Genomic DNA, 17,251 nt, shown 5'->3' with positions numbered 1-17,251 from the left:
GAAATCCTCTTACCTTTTTGGCTAGATCTACGATCTACCCTGCCTCCTTGCCCCCAAAAAAGGGTACCACAAATAGCTGCACAACAACAGCAGCAGCAGCAGCAGCACAGCTCCAATATGCAATGTTGCAATTGTTGCAAATGCCACAGCTAAAAGGAGCGAAACTGAAACCAGTTTGCCTTTGTGTCCGCCACAGCAGCAGATCCCAGGCTTTCAGTAACGGTCGGGGGTGCCAGGCTGCCGCCAAGTGGCAGGGGCAGACCTCTATACTAATGTAATGCAAAATTATCGTGGCCATTGTGTGCTGTGGCGGCGGCAAAGGCAAAACGAATGCAGTGCAACAAACGAAAATGACCCAAACGGAAAAAAACTCGACCAACGAAAAAAAAGAAAAAAAAAACAGCGAAGTCGAAGTCGAAACCGAAGTCGAAGCCAAGAAAACACAGCCAGAGTGCAACAAAAAGCGGCAGGCAGCAAGCAAGAGATGTTGTTGCCCGTTTCCACGGGCAATTGAAAGCTAAAATTGCATTTTGTGACTGCAGCAGCCAAGGAGGAGACGGGGGACAGCCTTAAGAAGCTGCTCTCTGAATACAGTAAAAACACCCGCAGGCGGACGGACACCCAAAGGGAGGATAATTGCTCAGACGATGAAGAAGACCCTCAAAGAATGATTATGAAAGCCACAGGAATGAGTTTTTACTTTTAGAACCCACTAAATAGGGGTAATGTTTATCCCGGAAGCTCTCCACCGATCAATGATCGTTAATCGCAGCAACACTACCCATAAAAGATCTCCCACTGATCAGAGTTGATCGGATATTGGATATTGGATATATGCTATGTATGTGGGGCATCTTTGGTGGGGTACGTGTCCGTTGAGCAGAGATTTCACGTTACCCATAGGTGGGGCTTTGCTGTGCTTCTGTGGCATCTCCAGTGGCGGCTGGCGGCTGCTGCTTTCTGGGTTTCGTATTGAGTTACCCCCCGGTTTTGTGTGGCTGGCTGGCCTTCTGCTGCTGTAGGAGAATGCCATTATAACTGGAGCCATGCAATTTGCATAGAGAGGCACTGGAAGGGACAAGAGACAGCAGAAGGTTGCACCATGCGGCAGATGGAGATGGGTGGGTCACGTACATATAAATCAATCGCAAAAATGTTGGAATTGTATTCTATATTTCATTTCATTCCGTCAACATTTTCTTGTAAAGTCTATGGGTTTGTTCCTCCGTATCCACGTTTGTCCCGTTTCTGTTGTTGCATGCTGCACATGATGATTCATACCGAACAATCCGCGAAAGTCCTGCGCCTGTCGCTGTAGCTTTTGTCGCCTTTTGTTGGGGTCCGGGCAAGGGTCCGGTCCGGTCTGTCCTCAAATTGCTGCCAATTTGTTTGTGGCTGCTGCTACCCATTTTGGGTCGTTTCTTTGCCACATTCTGTGGCACTGTCCATCTAGGGGTTTCAGTTTTTTATGCCCATTGCCCAATGCCCAATGCATTTTGTACGAGCACTCGTACAGGATGGGATGCTGCTGCTGGCTGTTCCAGGGCTCTGGCTCCTGGATTGGGTAGGGGGACTCTGGGGCTTCTGCCTGTCGCTGTCGTTGTCATTTGAGGTCAGTTTTAAATGGTTTCCTGTCAGTTGTGGTCTTTGGTTTACCAGAAAACGGGGCAACAGCAGCAGCAGCGGCACCACCACTGGCACCACTACCACCAGAAGTTGCATACGTTGCACACACAAAAATATTCAATAAAGTATTTATTCATATTCCCTGCCCACTGCCGCCCTGTCGCCCTGCTGCCGACTGTCTGCCGGCCATAACTCTTTCGAGCTATCATCGATGATGGCATTTTTCGTAAAACTTTTCCAAACCATTTTGCAGGGCAACGTTTGCATTGGTTGCACGCTCCGCAGTTGCACAAAGACATCTTGTGGCCTCCAAAAAGCCCGACGCATAATTAAGCGCATTTTCTGCCAGTGGCATGAAAATGAACACCTCAAGGTGTTGCAGTGTTTCTTTCGGAAAATCGGCGACTGCAACAGCAACTGCATTGAATTCAATACGACAGACGGGCAAAAATGAGATTGCATCGTGCCACGGCTGCCACGGTTGCTGCTGCTGCTGCTACTGCTACTCATTTACGTTTTATTTTATGCCACAAAAATACCACAAGAATTGCAACACCGAGAGCGCTCTGCTGCTTGCCACTGAATGTGACTCTGACTGTGACTGTGAGTCTCCTCTGACTGACTGGCGGCGACGAATGTGACACCCCACACCACACCATGCCACGCCACGCCACGCCACGCGGCACAGCGGAGCAGAGTGGAGCGGACTAGCTCAAGTGGAAATGCAACAGCAGAAGCCCTATGCATTTTGTGCCACTCGCTTTTCTTGCTTTGGTTTTATTTTGTATTTTTTTTTTTTGGGGCCAGGCACTTGAACATGATAGGAGCGCTTGGCCAAGAAGTCACTGATGGCGGCGGCAGCCAAGTGGCAGCCAAACACGTAAGTGGCACATGCGCGGCGTTAAAATTGCAAATGCCAGAAGCAGCAGCTACAGCAGCAGCAGCAGCGTTAATAATACGCCTGTCTAGAGGTAGGAGCCAGAACCATAGAGCTCTTGGCTTTTGTCTGTTCTGGACTGCAGCTTCGCCCTGTCTCTGCCCCTGTCCCTGCCCTTGCCTCTGTCCCTGCCCCTGTCCCATGTGGCGTATGCGTAATGCTGCCCAGACATGTGACATGGCGCCCCCCTACTGTTAGATCCACTGGAATATTAAGCTCTTCTTTCGGGTCAGGGCCGCAGCCAGAAAGGACCCTCTCCTGAGCATTCATTGATTTTTGATTGATGGCAAAGCAATCATGGAATTGAGTGCAGAATGGGTGGGTGCCGGGTGTCGGGGGGGGGATATTTTCAATGAGTTTTCAGTTGGATTTTGAGGACTTTAAAGGCGGCGCTAAAGACATGTTTTCCAAAGAGGGCTTAAGCGAAGCTTAGGAGATCTTTGAGAATATTATGAAAGTGTACTCGAAGATGGGCTGGGGAATAAGGAAGAACTAACGCCTGAGCCACGAAGTTCGGATACACTTCAGTTTCACTTTCAGTTTGAGGAATTTTCAGGCATTCTTTCGCTTTCAAAGATGGAAATATGTTTTTTTAAGTCGGAAAATAATGAATGGATAAATAATAATGGATAGCACGTATATTTGTAGAGTATCTTATGGCGTGCACATGTAATTAGGCCTTACCAGTCCTTTTTGTCAAGGCACATGAAGGCACATAGAATTTTCAGAATTTTGGCTTGGATTATCTTTGGAAAAAGAATATATATTCTGAATTTATGGGATTTTTCTTATTTTTTTTATTACTTATTTTTTTTTTTTTTTTTATTATCTATTTTTATTTTCTTAAATATTTTTATTGATTTTTTAAATTTATTATTATTTTCTTAAATATTTTTATTGATTTTTTTAATTTATTATTTTTATTATTTATTTATTTTTCTTTATTATTTTATTTAAATGGGATTTATTAGCATGCTCAAGTCCCACGAAGACTCAGACGAGTAAACCTCAAAAGTATTTAAAATAGAAAATATTTACTAAATAATAAAAAGTGATGATTTTCATCCTATTAAAATGTAGATAGCTATTAGTCGAACTATTAAACTGTTCAAAAAATAGCAAGCCAAGGTAAACATCAATTAATGCTAAGGCAAAAATTATTTCTAATGATAAATTTCCATTTTATTTAAAAAAACTAGATTTTATGGAAGAATTTTTATTTATGTGCATTGTTTATTATTATTATTTATTATTTAATTTAATGGAAGACATGTTTTTTTAAAGTTTGTATAATCTATCGAGTGATTTTTTATAAGGATATCATAAGTGTCCAAAGTATCATTTGGAAGTCCATTGAATTACTGTATATAATTAACCCACAGAATCAGAATCAGAGAGTGAGAGTGAGGTTTTATTCGTTTTTGTATGATGTCCTGGGCGCCAGTCATCACTTCTTGCCGCTCCTGCTGCCCCTCTCTCGCACCCACTCCATTCTGTGGGATGATTAATCAATATTGCTTTCAAAATGATATGCTTCTGGCCGGACGCCTCCACGGCGCGACGCTAATGTTGCGATCTTAATGGTCTGCCGCTGTCAGAAGGGGGTGGGGGGGGGGGGGGGGCAACGGGAACGGGAACGGGGCCAAGGCCTCGTTATGCCTCTGGTCGAAGAGCATAAACAGAATGACATGGCAGCCAATTAATGTCCGACCATGTCATGGGTTTGCACTGTTGTGTGCTTCCTGGGTGCCGCACAGTCTGTGGCACCTCGGTGGCAGCCCCTACCCCTGCCCCAGCTCCTTCTGCTCCCCCCCATCTCCCGATCATCTCCTTCTTCTGTGGCAAATGGGCAATTTGTTGTCGTTTATATAAGGCGCATTCTGTGCATTTTCATTGTTATTATTGCGCCTGTCCCTGGCTCTCGCTCTGTCCCATTGCCAGTCTCCTGCCTTGACTCTTGCCCTCTATCTCTTTCCTTGCCCCATTCCCTGTCTCTTGCTGTGGCTACTGCTATCTTTCTTGCACTTCCTGCCGCTGCCCCTGCCGCTGCCCCTGCCCCTGCCGCTGCCCCTGCCCCTGCATCTGCCCCTCTTCTGGCACTTGTGCCTCGTTTTGCAGTTGTGTATATTAATTCTGATGCTGCACATTTACATGCAAAGCGGCATTTGTAATTTGTGGACTCCTCTTGTGCCTGCCTGCCTCATGGCTGTGCCCCATTCTGTGGGAGTCATTCCGTAATTGAGTTCACGTCATGTGCCTGTCGATGGGTGGGCGCCGCTCTACCTCCCTCTCTCTCTTTTACTCTCCCGTGAAAACTTTGCTGAGCGTTGCACTTAAAATAATGTTGCATTAAGCTCCTCCTCCCTCTCCGGCCCCCCCAAAACAACGCGGAATATCATCCTCTTGGGGGCAAGCTTAGCTCCGGAGGCAGCGTGAAAATACAGGGAGAGAAAAAAAAAAGATTTCTATAAATCCGCACTTATGCCCAAAACAATAAAACGCGCAACAATTGCGACCATTTGGTCTTAAATATGCAACAAAAAGGGGGGGAGAAGAGTAGCAGCCACTAGGGGAGGGAACAGCAACAGCAACAGCTACTATCCCCCATATTAGGGAATGCCATAATTCAGCTGAGACGACAGAGAGGCACTCCACACAGAGCTACAGAGTCCGCAGTCCGCAGTCCTCCTGCTAAGCCTCTCCACTCTTGTAGTCATTTGCCTGGGACCCAGTGCCAGTGCCAGTGGCAGTGGCAGGAGCAACAGTGGCATGCAACACAGCAGAATGTATGCCAACAATTTAGACAACTTCGTTGGCGAGCAAGCAGCGCAGGCTAAATTATCAAAAAATAAAATAGAAAATAAAAATACAAAAAAAATAGGGAGGAAAATCCCGAAACAAGGCAAAAGGAAGCGATAACTTGCAACGGACCTGGGTTGGGGCTAGTGTTTTTGTTTTGTTTTGGAGGCGTGGGCGTGTGGCACACACACACACAAATACAATAAAACTTATTTACGAGTCACGACGGGGCACGGGACTGCGTCCATGGCTCCCAACGTAGTTCATTGTAATGCACTTAAGGGGGTGGGGGTCGGGTTGGGGTTGGGGTGCGGTGTAGGAAGCTCCTAGAAAATACGATGGAGGGGAGGGGGGCGGGGGGGGACAAGATGCGCGCAAATGATATGCAAAAATGAGGCAAGAGTCAGAGGGGGCGGCAGAGGCAGTTGAACGTTTTGGTTAAAGGGTAAATGAGTGCGCAGCATGCGGCATGAATGAAAGCGCCCAGAAAGAAGGCCAACCACCAAGAGAGAGGGAGAGAGCGAAGGGTTGCCAGGCTGGTGGCAGTGGCTCCTGTGTAATATAAATGAAAGCAACAAGGGGCAAGCCCCAAAGAGCACCAGCAACAATAATAACCCAGCAGGCAGGCAGGCGGGCAGCAGCCACAGCAGACGGCAGACAAGGGCACACCGAAACGTGAAAGAAACCCAAAAGCCCCCCCAATCCCTCCTTCAAAAGAGGGGTAATTATTAACAAAAAGACAGTGGGAATTTTATTACAGGAAAATTATCAACAGAAAATCCACGCACAGGAAATTGCATGGAGTGTTTTTTATTAGTATTTTTTTTTTATGCGAAGATTACAAGATCAACATTAATTAGAAATATTATTATTGGATGTTTATGGCAATGAATTTATCAGCGGGATAGTTTTCTAGGAAATCGGAAGAACTCTAGAAACGGAGAAGAGTAGAGTAGAGAAAAAAGACGCAAGATCCAAGGCTATAGAAGGGCACTTCAGGCTCTTCAGGGATTTCTTTCTGTTTTTGTTACATTTGAAGGGAAAACAATATATCTGACATTGTTTTACCGATTAAATATGCCCTGGCAGTATATAAATAATGATTAAATATCCATTTAAATATGCAAATCCCCCGCTTAAAAGTCTCTGTTTTCGCCGTAAATCTCACCTTCAGGTCTTTCTCTTTCACTCTTTTTGCAGACACAAAAAAGTGGAACAAAACGATTGCAGCACGCACTCACTCCCGGAGGCAATTTCCCCCCAGCCCCCCCGTCGCCGTCGCCGCCACCGCCGCTTTTCCCGGTAAGCAAGTCCATTCCGTTGCTAATGAGTCCGGGGCCATGCCTCTTTAAGTTTTAATAAGCGTGCGCGTCTCCCCCCCCCCCCCCCCGTCCCCTAGCCGCTTGCTCCATTACGCATACGCCCCATTAGCGATGGGCAGAGAGGGGTCGGTCTCAATTTTCGCTCAGTGTAGGAGTGCAGCAGGTTAAGGCTGCAAGGGAGACGGAGAAGGAGTGCAAGGAGTGGAGGAAAAGAAGAAGGAGTACTGCTACGTGTGGCATCCACACGTCACAGTACGTAAAGTTCTCAGTAGTCGGTGAAATTGCGCGCCTTGTTTATTGTTGGTGTTGGCCCGGTCCTCATGGTCCTCCTGCTGCCCCGTGATGTTGCCTTGGCTCTCTCTCTCTGGCTTTTCTGCCTGCCCCATGATGTTGCCTTTATTATGGCTCTTTATTGTCGACCCATGCTGCAGGGAAATTGTGTGAACTGTAAGGACGCGCTGCATCTTCGCCCACAAACACCACCGACATTCCACCAGCCCCCCCGCTCGTTCCACGTTCCGTTCCACTCCCTGGGCTACGATATTTATGGCCAGCAATACTTTGTGCGATTATTTATGCCCTCTTTTCGTTTCGTTTCGTTTCGTTTGTTTGTCATCCATATGAGGCGAAGGGACTCTTACACCCGATCCTCCCCGATCCCCATTCCGTCTCCTTCATGCACATGCAAAATTATGCGAAAGAACGAGCAGGCGTCGCGCCGCGGCGGTGATGCCAAGGCTCATTAAAATGTATGCCACACCGAAAAAAAAAAAACGGAGCAAAGAAAGCGAAAGAAAACAATATGCATATCCCTGGCAAGGACATTGTGTGGTGTGGAGTGGAGTGGAGTGGAGTGGAGTGGAGTGGAGCTGGTGGGTGTTTCAGGGACGTAATCGTGCGTGTAATAAACGATAATCCATTATATATCAATTTTTATCGCACTCGAAGAAAGGAGAAAGGACTAAGAGCTTTGTCGTGCGGGGTATCATTTATGGCCTTGACAGGAGGTCCACTTGAGAGGCCGAAAGGAAAAGTGCGAGAATAATGTTTTTCCGCTGCATTCAACCTGCACGGAAGAAGCTTAATTCTGATTCAGTATGGATTAATGGAGATATATATAGCTTACAGGGGGACAGGTAGAGAGTAGGAAGTACTCTTGCCATGGAAGGAAGGTTACAAATAGATGCATGGAATAAGGATTAGAAGAGGAATGGAATGATTGATCTCAATGGCTTTGAACGAAAGATTCGATTCGAAAGATTAGGGAATAAATAGTAATAAAATGCAAAAATTATAAAATAAAAAATTAAAATAAAATACAAAAATTATACAAATAAAACAAAAATATAAAATATAAAAGAAATCATACAAAAATAGCAATGAAATATAATTAAAATAAATAATAAATTAATAAATAGTAATTAGTAAAAATTAATATAAATAATAAATAAATAAAATAATACAAATAAATACAAAAATAGTAATAAAATAAAAACGAGTTCAAATTATAAATTCGAACATATTCATGTATTACTCATGGATTCTTGAATTTATTATCATGGTTTTTTTAAGAGAAATCTTAAGAGATTTCCTGTAATCCAAACCGTAGAAAATCCGACTTCTTTGAGACTTGACCACCCCTTGAGAACTCTGAAAATCCCAAAAGAAATTCCTGTGATCCAAACCGTAGAAATTCCGACTTCTTGGAGACTTGACCACCCCTGGAGAACTCTGATTGTCCTTGATAGAGCGAAAAGGTGCAAACGAAATCCATGTTTAGTACAGATCTTTTCCTGTGACTAACCTAACGAATCCCCCATCCTGATGGGACTGTAGGCCCGTTCGGCCCGTTAATTCGGCATCCGCCCTCTATTAAAAACTAAATTAACCGCAATCCCATTTGCACTCATTACCAGCTAATCAGAGATACTCGTACGGGGAAAGAGGCAGCTAGACACGCCACAATCAATTCCGGCCCGAACCCCCCCTCCCCCGCCCACCTGCCACGGCCTCTGATGACCGCAGAACCTACACACAAAAACCTATACACGGAAACAGACTGTAACTGTAAGTGAAACAAACCCGAAAATCAGTTTAACGGTAATGCGTCACGCCAAATCGCAGTTAGAAGAGGAGTTCCAGTTCTAGATTCAAGGGCCATGTGCCGAATATTCGACAGTCGAATACTTTTGACAGTAACTGTAAATGCCTGGCGGGGGGTACGTTTTTTTTTGTTGTTCTTCTCCCCGCCGGCTACTAATTAGCAGCCGCAAAATTGACGCATCATCATCCTGTGTCGTACCATCATCATCATCAGCAAGAGCATGGGCCCCCCCGCCAATATACCGCCCCATATACTGTATCGGTCGTCGTTATAGCGCCTCGTTTAGAGAAGTTCTCCTCCAAACCCACACCCGCACCCGAACCGGCAACCGAACCGGCAACCGAACCCGCCCCCGCACCCGAACCCGCACCCGAACCCGCTGGCTGTGGTTAATTAGGAAGCAATATTTAACGTTAATGCGAAATAAATCGCAGAAGCGTACAAAAAGTCGATGACTGAGGAAAAATTGGTGGGAGGAGCGGTTGAGAGAAAGCAATACTAGAAGAAGGAGGTGAGGAGGGGGAGAAGAAGCTGAAGAAGAAGTCGCTCACTTAATTATGTTGACGTTTATGCCGGCATCTGCTAGGCACCCACACACACAACAAGAACAAAACAGAAGAATGAGAACGTGAACGAGAGCGGAAGAATAGAATGAGAGAGGAGAGGCTGTTGCGGAGAGAGCGAGCACCTAACGAAGAGATGTGCTCGTGCCAAGGCACGATGGAATCCACAAAACCGAAGGCTCAATGCCCAACGCTCTCCCAACGAAACGAGTCACGCACGAACTGTGCAGCGCTGCCGATGACCCTCTCTAGCTCTAGAACCCAAATGATCCCCAGCGGTAATCATTATTAATGATGACTTTTAGTTTACAAGCTAATTATTTGTTACTGTTACTTGGCGGGCCATTGGAAAAAGAGAATCGTGGGGGCAGACGAACAGAAATATGCTAAAGAGTGTGAGGGAGGGGTAGGGGGAGGGGGAGTGTTGGGACTGTTGAACATTCGCGGGATTTCGCTGATGATTCTCCACCATTTCGTTCCGTTCCTTTCGGGCGAATTCCCCTTTTGATATCGCCTTAATTAATTTATTATATCGCCTGGCACTGGCCTTTTTTTTCTCTCGCTTCTGTTGCGGTTTCTGCTGTTGGTTTTTTTTTTGATCTCTTATTAATTACATGTTTGTGTGTGTGTGTGTGTGTGTGTGTGTGCATATTGTTGTGTAATCAGACACCATTGTGGGTGTCGTCAGCCGTCAGTCAATATTTATGATGAAATTGTTTGTGCCTCCGATTGATCTTTCATCGCGGACTCTGAAATGGCAAACTAAACGTTTTCGATAATTGCCAAAATGTAAATTTAAGCCGCTTAGAGATCAGGGTAGAGCCAAAAAAAAAAAAAAAAAAAAAACCTCACAAAAGAAGTCGGTGACCAAGAAACCTATCAAAATAATGTGAAATATGTACGAATCGGTGTATATAGGTATTGTATGTAAATCGAAAGCTCTACCGCCCACTGTATGGTCTGGAGTCTGGCGTTTGGCGTCCATAAATTAGCAGACACAATCGGCAACAGGCGAACAATGAATGGATTTGGAAATCAATTCGAAATTGGGTCACCTACTCGTAGAATTGCGCAGACGCAACGGAAGCCGCATAGCGATTGCTTGTCCGTTTGACTGGCGGCCGGAGGTCGGGCTGGAACCGAACAAGAAGAAGAAGAGCGGATGAGCGTGTACTCCATAAAGATAAATACATATGTACATGTGGAGCGGAAGATACAAGTAGTTTTGGGGTTTTTTTTAAGAGCTTCTACCTATCGTTTCAAAGAAGAACTTCAAATAGATTAGGGAATATTTTTTTGAAGATTGTTTAATTTTGTTCAGTTAATTTCTTCGAGTCCGAGTTTTTGTGCCCTTACAAAAAAATAGTTATACTTTTTTAACTCCAGGTTTATCTAAATATATCTTGAAGGAGGCTTTTTTCCAGTCCCCCCTGCAGAGTATATGGCTTTCTTGTTGTACTTTTCCCATCAATTTAGTCTTGGATAACATCTAAATTTCTATTATTTCCCTAGGATAGGCTTTGGAGTCTCTTTAGGTTCGAGTATTGCCCCTTCACAGGGGACTATGCTCCCCCTAGGTCCACCCACAGAAACCCTATACCAAATCTATCTAGTAATTAAAAAAATGATTGACTCCTACTGTATTATGTACCATTCTTTTTTCCCAGTTTCTATTCCCATTTGTTTTCTGATGATTTCCCAGGAATTTAAGCCAAATTCTTGGTATCCGCTCGACATGCAATTATCATTAGGAGCATATTCCATTTTACATATTGTATATATGTACTTCGTAACGGTAATGATGTAATACGAGTATCTCTCTGCAAATTATGCAACTTCTCTCTGTCTCTGTCACTCGTTCGTTCAATGAACTGTTATAATTTGCATGAATTCATTCTGACAAAAGATAACAACAACGAGTCTCCGTCTATGGGTAACTGTAATTCAAAGACAATTGCAATCACAATGACGAAATTATGTTTATTATTTGTTTTGGTTTTTTTGCTTTATTTTTGCTGGCTTTGCTAGTGTGCTCTTTTGCTAATTACGCAAACAAACGAAAAAAAAATAACAAAAATAAACGTAAAAGAAAAAAAAATAGCAACAATATCTGCAAAAATGTGCGTGGGAATTTGTGAGTGCAAAAAATATTACAAAACTTACAACAATGCGAATGAGAGACAATGCAAAAGATGACGACAAATTAGATGCAGAAAATGGATGGGGGCAAAAATTAAATAAAAATGCAATTAAAATGCACAACAACTAGTGCATGGTGGAGGGGGGGAATGGAGGGGGGGAGCGGTGATGAAGAGGTCGCTCGCTCAGCACTCACGTTGGGAATAATTAAAACAATTTTATCCGTTTGTGTGTGTGTGACATAAAACAAAAGCGAAAGTGTTGAAATATTTATGCAGAAAATGCACAGAAAAAGTGAGCAAAAGCAGAGGTAAAGCAGGGGTAAAGCAGTGGTAAAGCAGTGACGTTGGCAGACCAACAAACACGTGAGCGACAGAGACGCAGCGGCAAAAGGTAGCAAACGACAAGTGTCTCCCAGTAATAATAATAGCAACAACAACAACAGCAAAAATAACGAGGTGGAGTAAAGCAAAAACAACAAAAAGAGAGTAGAGATAAGCCAAGCAAAAAACAACAAAAACAGACAACGAAAGCAAAAGCAAAGTCGAATTTTAATTCGAATTTTTAATAGCACGACGGCCGACCGACGACGGACGACGACCGACGACAAGTTGTAGTGCGATTTCACGAGTACGCGAGCATGCCTTGTGTGCGTGTGTGTGTGTGTGTGCACGAGCGAGGGTGGGTTGAGCCAGTTGTTGGGAAAAGGCATCACTTTGCGATAGAAAAAAGGAAGACATTTAAACTCAACGTTCATTTTTTGATTATTATTTTAAAATTTATATTCTAGAAACTTTTTTTTTTCTTGTATTATTATTGATTATAAAATATTATTTGGCTCAATTATCTGTCCAGGTCTCTACGGTAGAGGTCCACTTAGATCATCCTGTTCGACAGAAAAAAAAGGTTTTTTATTTTTATGCTTATTTTTTAAATTGTTAATACAACTTTTTTCTGATTTTTTTACATCTAAGACATTTTTTTCGACTTTGATTTTTTCAACTCAACTCTGATTTGTGATCCCTCTGTTTTATGGCATCCTTGGGGGAAATGGAACCAGCTTGAATGATTCTTAGCCTTGAATACTTCAATTTGGGCTACAAAGAAATTCCCGAGAAATGGCTGAGATGTCGAGAAGTTACGTTTCGCCCCTCGCCAGGTGCATTTGTATTTTAAACGATGCACGAAATGTGTGACTAATTTTGCAGATTTTTTTCTGTTGTTTTGCTGGCATTGTTGGGCTGACTGAGGCAGCTACTGTTGTCGCTGGTGTTGCCTCTGCCGTTGTTACTATGCATCACGACGCATGCGCCACCACCACTGGCGGCGGCGGGGTTGTCATTTGGCCAAATGTCTGCCGAGCGTCTGCCTCGCTAGCCTGCCGCCGCTGCCGCTGCTGCTGCTGCCGCCGCTGCTGCCTTTTGAAGGTAATTAAAATGGAAATTGCATTCACAGCAGTTGCTGTTGTTGTTGCCTGACACCAGCAGGGGTATGAGAAGGGGTGGCGGAGGGGGAGGGTGGGGTAGGGTAGGGTTGCGGAGTGTGCCACGTCCGTTGCCTCGGATAAATGCGCTAATAACTTTATTCAGTTGTTGCTTTTGTTGTTAATGTTGTTAATGCTGTTCCTCCTCGTGCTCCTCCTGTTGTTGCTGCTGCTGCTGCTGCTGTAACTGCTGGCATTGCAACATTTTGGCTTAGATGGTTATCAGCAGTAGCAGTAGCGGAGAGACAATAGGCACGGAAATGGCAAATGATGTTGTTACCAATTTCGTTGTTTCTTCAGTGCTGCTCTGAATTGTTGTGACTGCCAGATGGATACCCTTTAAGGGTGGGGGTATCATGATTAATTTGGTTTTTGGGTTTGCCATAAAAAAAATGAACTTTATCGATCTGAAAGGGTATCTGAGGCTTCGCCCTCTGAAGATACCCTTTCTTCCCCCCCCCTGGCCGGACCCATGCGTGTGAAGGGCAAACAAAGCGTATCGCTTATCTAAGACACCGACGGAAAGATGGCCAACAAAAAAAAAAACCTTTATTTTCACAGAGTTTTAATTTAATTTTCATGTGGCTATAAAAAAAAAAACAGCGTGGAGATCTGTTGTGGAGGGGGGTAGCCCCAAGTGTTGCGAAGAGCGATCCAGCGGAGAGACATGTTTTAGGCCAAAAACAGATTGCGGGCAATTTGTGCTTTTTCTGCTGTGTTTGTGGCGACCCATAGACATCGCCATATCGTAATTTTTATGGGCGTTACGGCACTTGAAAAGTGCAAATCGAAATGTGAATTAGTGTTAACCTTAATTTACATACACACTTGCACATGTCCGTTTCGAGATGGTTAATGGGCCAGACCTTATGCAAGCAAGACCCCATCGATTTGGGTCAAGGCATGGCTTGATGGGAAATTCGAACAGGAAAGTCTCATAGCTCTCGTTGGGCATTCGTTTTGGATAGATGGATACGAAGAACCTGGACATTTAACCTTTTGTAGACGAATGCTAGACCGCTGTCAACCCACAATCAACCCTCCCAAAAAACACTCGGCCAAGACACCCGCCCCCCACCCCCCTGTGGAGAGGGCATTGTCTTTGCCAGAAAACAATTTGTAAATTATTTATTAATATACATAAAAATAGCATCTGGAACAGGAACAACAACGATTATGGCTGCCATAACAAATACAAAAGTCAGTGGAATGCCAATTAAAATGCAAGCCACATCGCCGCTTAATGTCATAATTATGAGCCAACTAAAGAGATTTACGTATATTGTTTCATAAAAGTTTTCGGCCCGGTCTGGCCCATCCTCCATCCTCCAACGCTCTGTTGCCTGTTTTTGTGCGTGTTGGCCAGAGGGAAAAAATGTTTGCCCGTCTGCCATCGATTATGCAGGAACAGGAAATGGCACGCAGCGCCAACAGGGGGGCAGGGGGCAGGGCGCAGGGGGCAGGGGTAGACAGTTGACACGTCAACTTCTCGGCGTGTTAACGAACAAATCTATCTTGTGGTCATAGAAAAAAGCTGGCCATAATTAAAGCATCACATGCCACACAGTCACCCAGCCGACAGTCACGTAACAGAAATAGCAACAACATTTAATTTGCGCTTATTAGCCCTGTTGGCATTAATGTGGCAAAAATTAATATTATTCAAAAAAGAAGAAAAGCACCAGCAAAAAGCAAACACGTCACGAAAAAACTTCTACTCGAATTGTGGCCAACAATTGATGGAATATCCACTGTGTGTGAATGCAATTAATCAACAACAGCTAAAAAGCTTGTTAAAAGCCAACCAAACGGATTACGCCTTGCTTTGTGCCACACAAAAAAGGAAAGCGTTTATTAATTGTGGATCACGTATGCATAATTACATACATTCGTTTATACATATGTCAAAGAGTGCGATACTGCGATAGCGATATCACAAATAAAAATTTAAAAGCTACAAAAAAAAAAATCAATGTCGAAAAATGCGGTGCCATAAATAGAGCTTCACTATTTTGTTTATCAGGTATCACGTAATGCAATGAGTTTTTGGTACATAAATTATTTTTTAAAATTTTTTTATATCTAGTTTTTAGTTTTTATCATAAATTCTTAGATTTCTTATTTTTAATTTTTCTTAGGCAGCAATAAAGATTAAAAAGGAGTTTTAATTTTTTATAGAATTAAAATAAAAAAATATGACTTTTTATTAAAAAATACGTTTTAATTTTTGTATAATTAAAATTAAAAATGATAGTTTTTTTTTTGTAATAGAGACTTAAAATAAGAGTTTTAATTTTTGTATAATAACAATTTAAAAAATGGGTTTTTAATATTTTTATGACTAAAATTTAAAGTAAGAGTTTTAATTTTTGCATAATAACAATTTAAAAAGGGTTTTAATTTGTTTATGACTAAAATTTTTTTTTATAACAATTAAAAAAATGGATTTAATTGGTTTATAATTAAAACTAAGAGTTGTGATATTATTTTTGAAATTTAAAATGAAAAGTAATAGTTTTAGTTTGTTTTATGTTTGTACTATAAAAATCAAAAAAGGTATTTATTTCAGATTATAAAAATCAGAATTTAGTTCATAAATTGTATTCTAAAAAGTTAAGTTTGTACGATCCCTGATGGCATGATTTCCCCGAAGATGTGGGGAGTGTTCAGAAATTTCTCTTGATTTTTGTAGTATCGCAGTATACGATGGATAGAAGGATAGATAATGGACAATCGACATTCAGAGGGATATTCGCACATGAGATGTTTTCCATCGGCTGTTTGCCTACTTTTGAGCGCTTAAACAGTTTTCAGCTCGTTAAATTTTAAATGCAATTTAATATTTAAGAGGAGAATGCATGTGCTGGGCGTGGATCTGTGCATTTAATCTGCTGCCAGGAAGCCACCTGTCCTGAGCACTGACCTGAGGTTTATTATGCCGCTCACTATCTCCCTCTCTCTCTCTCGCTCTCCCTCTAGCACTCTCTCTCTGTCTCTTTCTCTGTTTGTCTACCATGGAAAATTTAATCAAATGAAAGCTAGAGGCAATTATCCTTTAAATACAATTAATTAATCACGCAAACAAACACATGCATGCAGCAAGCAGGATACACACGCACAGATACACCCACCATATGCCCCCAAACGGTATTTACACATACACTACATTTGTTATTTCGAGCGTAAAGTGCGACCATTTTTGCCCATGTCCCATGTGCGTGTGTGTGTGTGTCATGTCCTGCTGCCCCGCCATATTAACATATCCTGCGTGTTTAAGTTACGCATAAAATTATATCCTGATTGAATTGCCCAAGCACCCAGTGCCAGGATCCTGCCTCCCCCGCACACACATAAAATATGCGATTTTCAATAAAGTTGCCATCAGAATTTGTGCTGTGCTGTGCGGTGCTGTGTGGCATTCAACCAACGAAGAGCCTCTGTCCAGCACCCCCTCCTCCATTGTGTGGAACAGGCGGCAGGCACCAGGCACCAGGATCCTTGGCGTTAAAATGCGCACCCACGCACATAAATCACGTGCGTGAAACGGAGGGAAAACGAGAGGAGAGAAAGTGGAAGGCCTCGTCGGCAAACGGGAAATCAGCAGAAGCAGATTTTTGTTGGTGTTATTTTTCGCGTTGTTGCTGCCACGTACTACCGTATATGAGTTAACGGCCTATCGGCTGCACTGCATCCGCTTGGACATGGGGCTAGCTCTGGTTATTGTTCGCCCGTTGCTTCTCCCGTTTCTCCCTCCCCATTCGTGCCCCATTCCCATGCCCCATTCGCGTTGGCGGCCCCATTGCCATTGTTGCCGCACACGTGTCAATGGCAGTGGAGAGCGAGCACATTTTCACTGTCGTGTTTAATTAGACTCGAAGCCCTGAAGGTGCATTGGCATCGTCGTCATCATCGGAGGCCCGGTCCTGCCTGCCTGCCTGCCGGCCCTCCAACCACCTGTCCCACCTCTTCCCCCATCTATTCTAGCCCTTGGAAACCCCTTCACTAACCATCGTAATGCCCGAAGTCCGCTGTCCGCTGTCCGCTGTCCGCTTCAAGCTTAACTGTTTTCCGGAACAGGAGACTGTAATGGAAGTGGATGGAATGGGGTTTTGCTTTTTGAAAATGCTTTAAGGAAGGAAAATTGGTTTCTATTGAATGTTGCGTAATATTCATGGGAAGCATATGAAAGATGGAATCAATGGGTGGCCATATACTATGCAGGTAAAGGGAATTGGTAGATAAAAGTAATGGCAATTGTAGAACGAATGCCAGAAATGG

General features: G+C 43.5%; 1 protein-coding gene across 8 annotated transcripts in view; it reads left to right on the top strand.

Annotated features, from left to right (window-relative positions):
* LOC108152338 (pneumococcal serine-rich repeat protein) overlaps window positions 1–17,251 on the top strand; it is a 122,991-nt gene that overhangs the window by 40,480 nt on the left and 65,260 nt on the right. For 7 of the 8 annotated variants that reach the window (XM_033386567.1, XM_033386565.1, XM_017281602.2 and 4 more), the window contains one exon: window positions 6,563–6,664. The exons of the other annotated variant lie outside the window; for it this stretch is intronic. The gene's annotated coding sequence lies outside the window, so the exon portion shown is untranslated. The remainder of the gene's footprint in view (window positions 1–6,562; window positions 6,665–17,251) is intronic. 8 annotated transcript variants of the gene reach the window in all.

This window comes from Drosophila miranda, chromosome XR (assembly GCF_003369915.1).
Source record: "Drosophila miranda strain MSH22 chromosome XR, D.miranda_PacBio2.1, whole genome shotgun sequence".
Classification (NCBI taxonomy): domain Eukaryota; kingdom Metazoa; phylum Arthropoda; class Insecta; order Diptera; family Drosophilidae; genus Drosophila; species Drosophila miranda.
The sequence above is the reverse complement of the archived record's forward strand: the minus strand, read 5'-3'. Positions and strand labels throughout refer to the sequence as shown.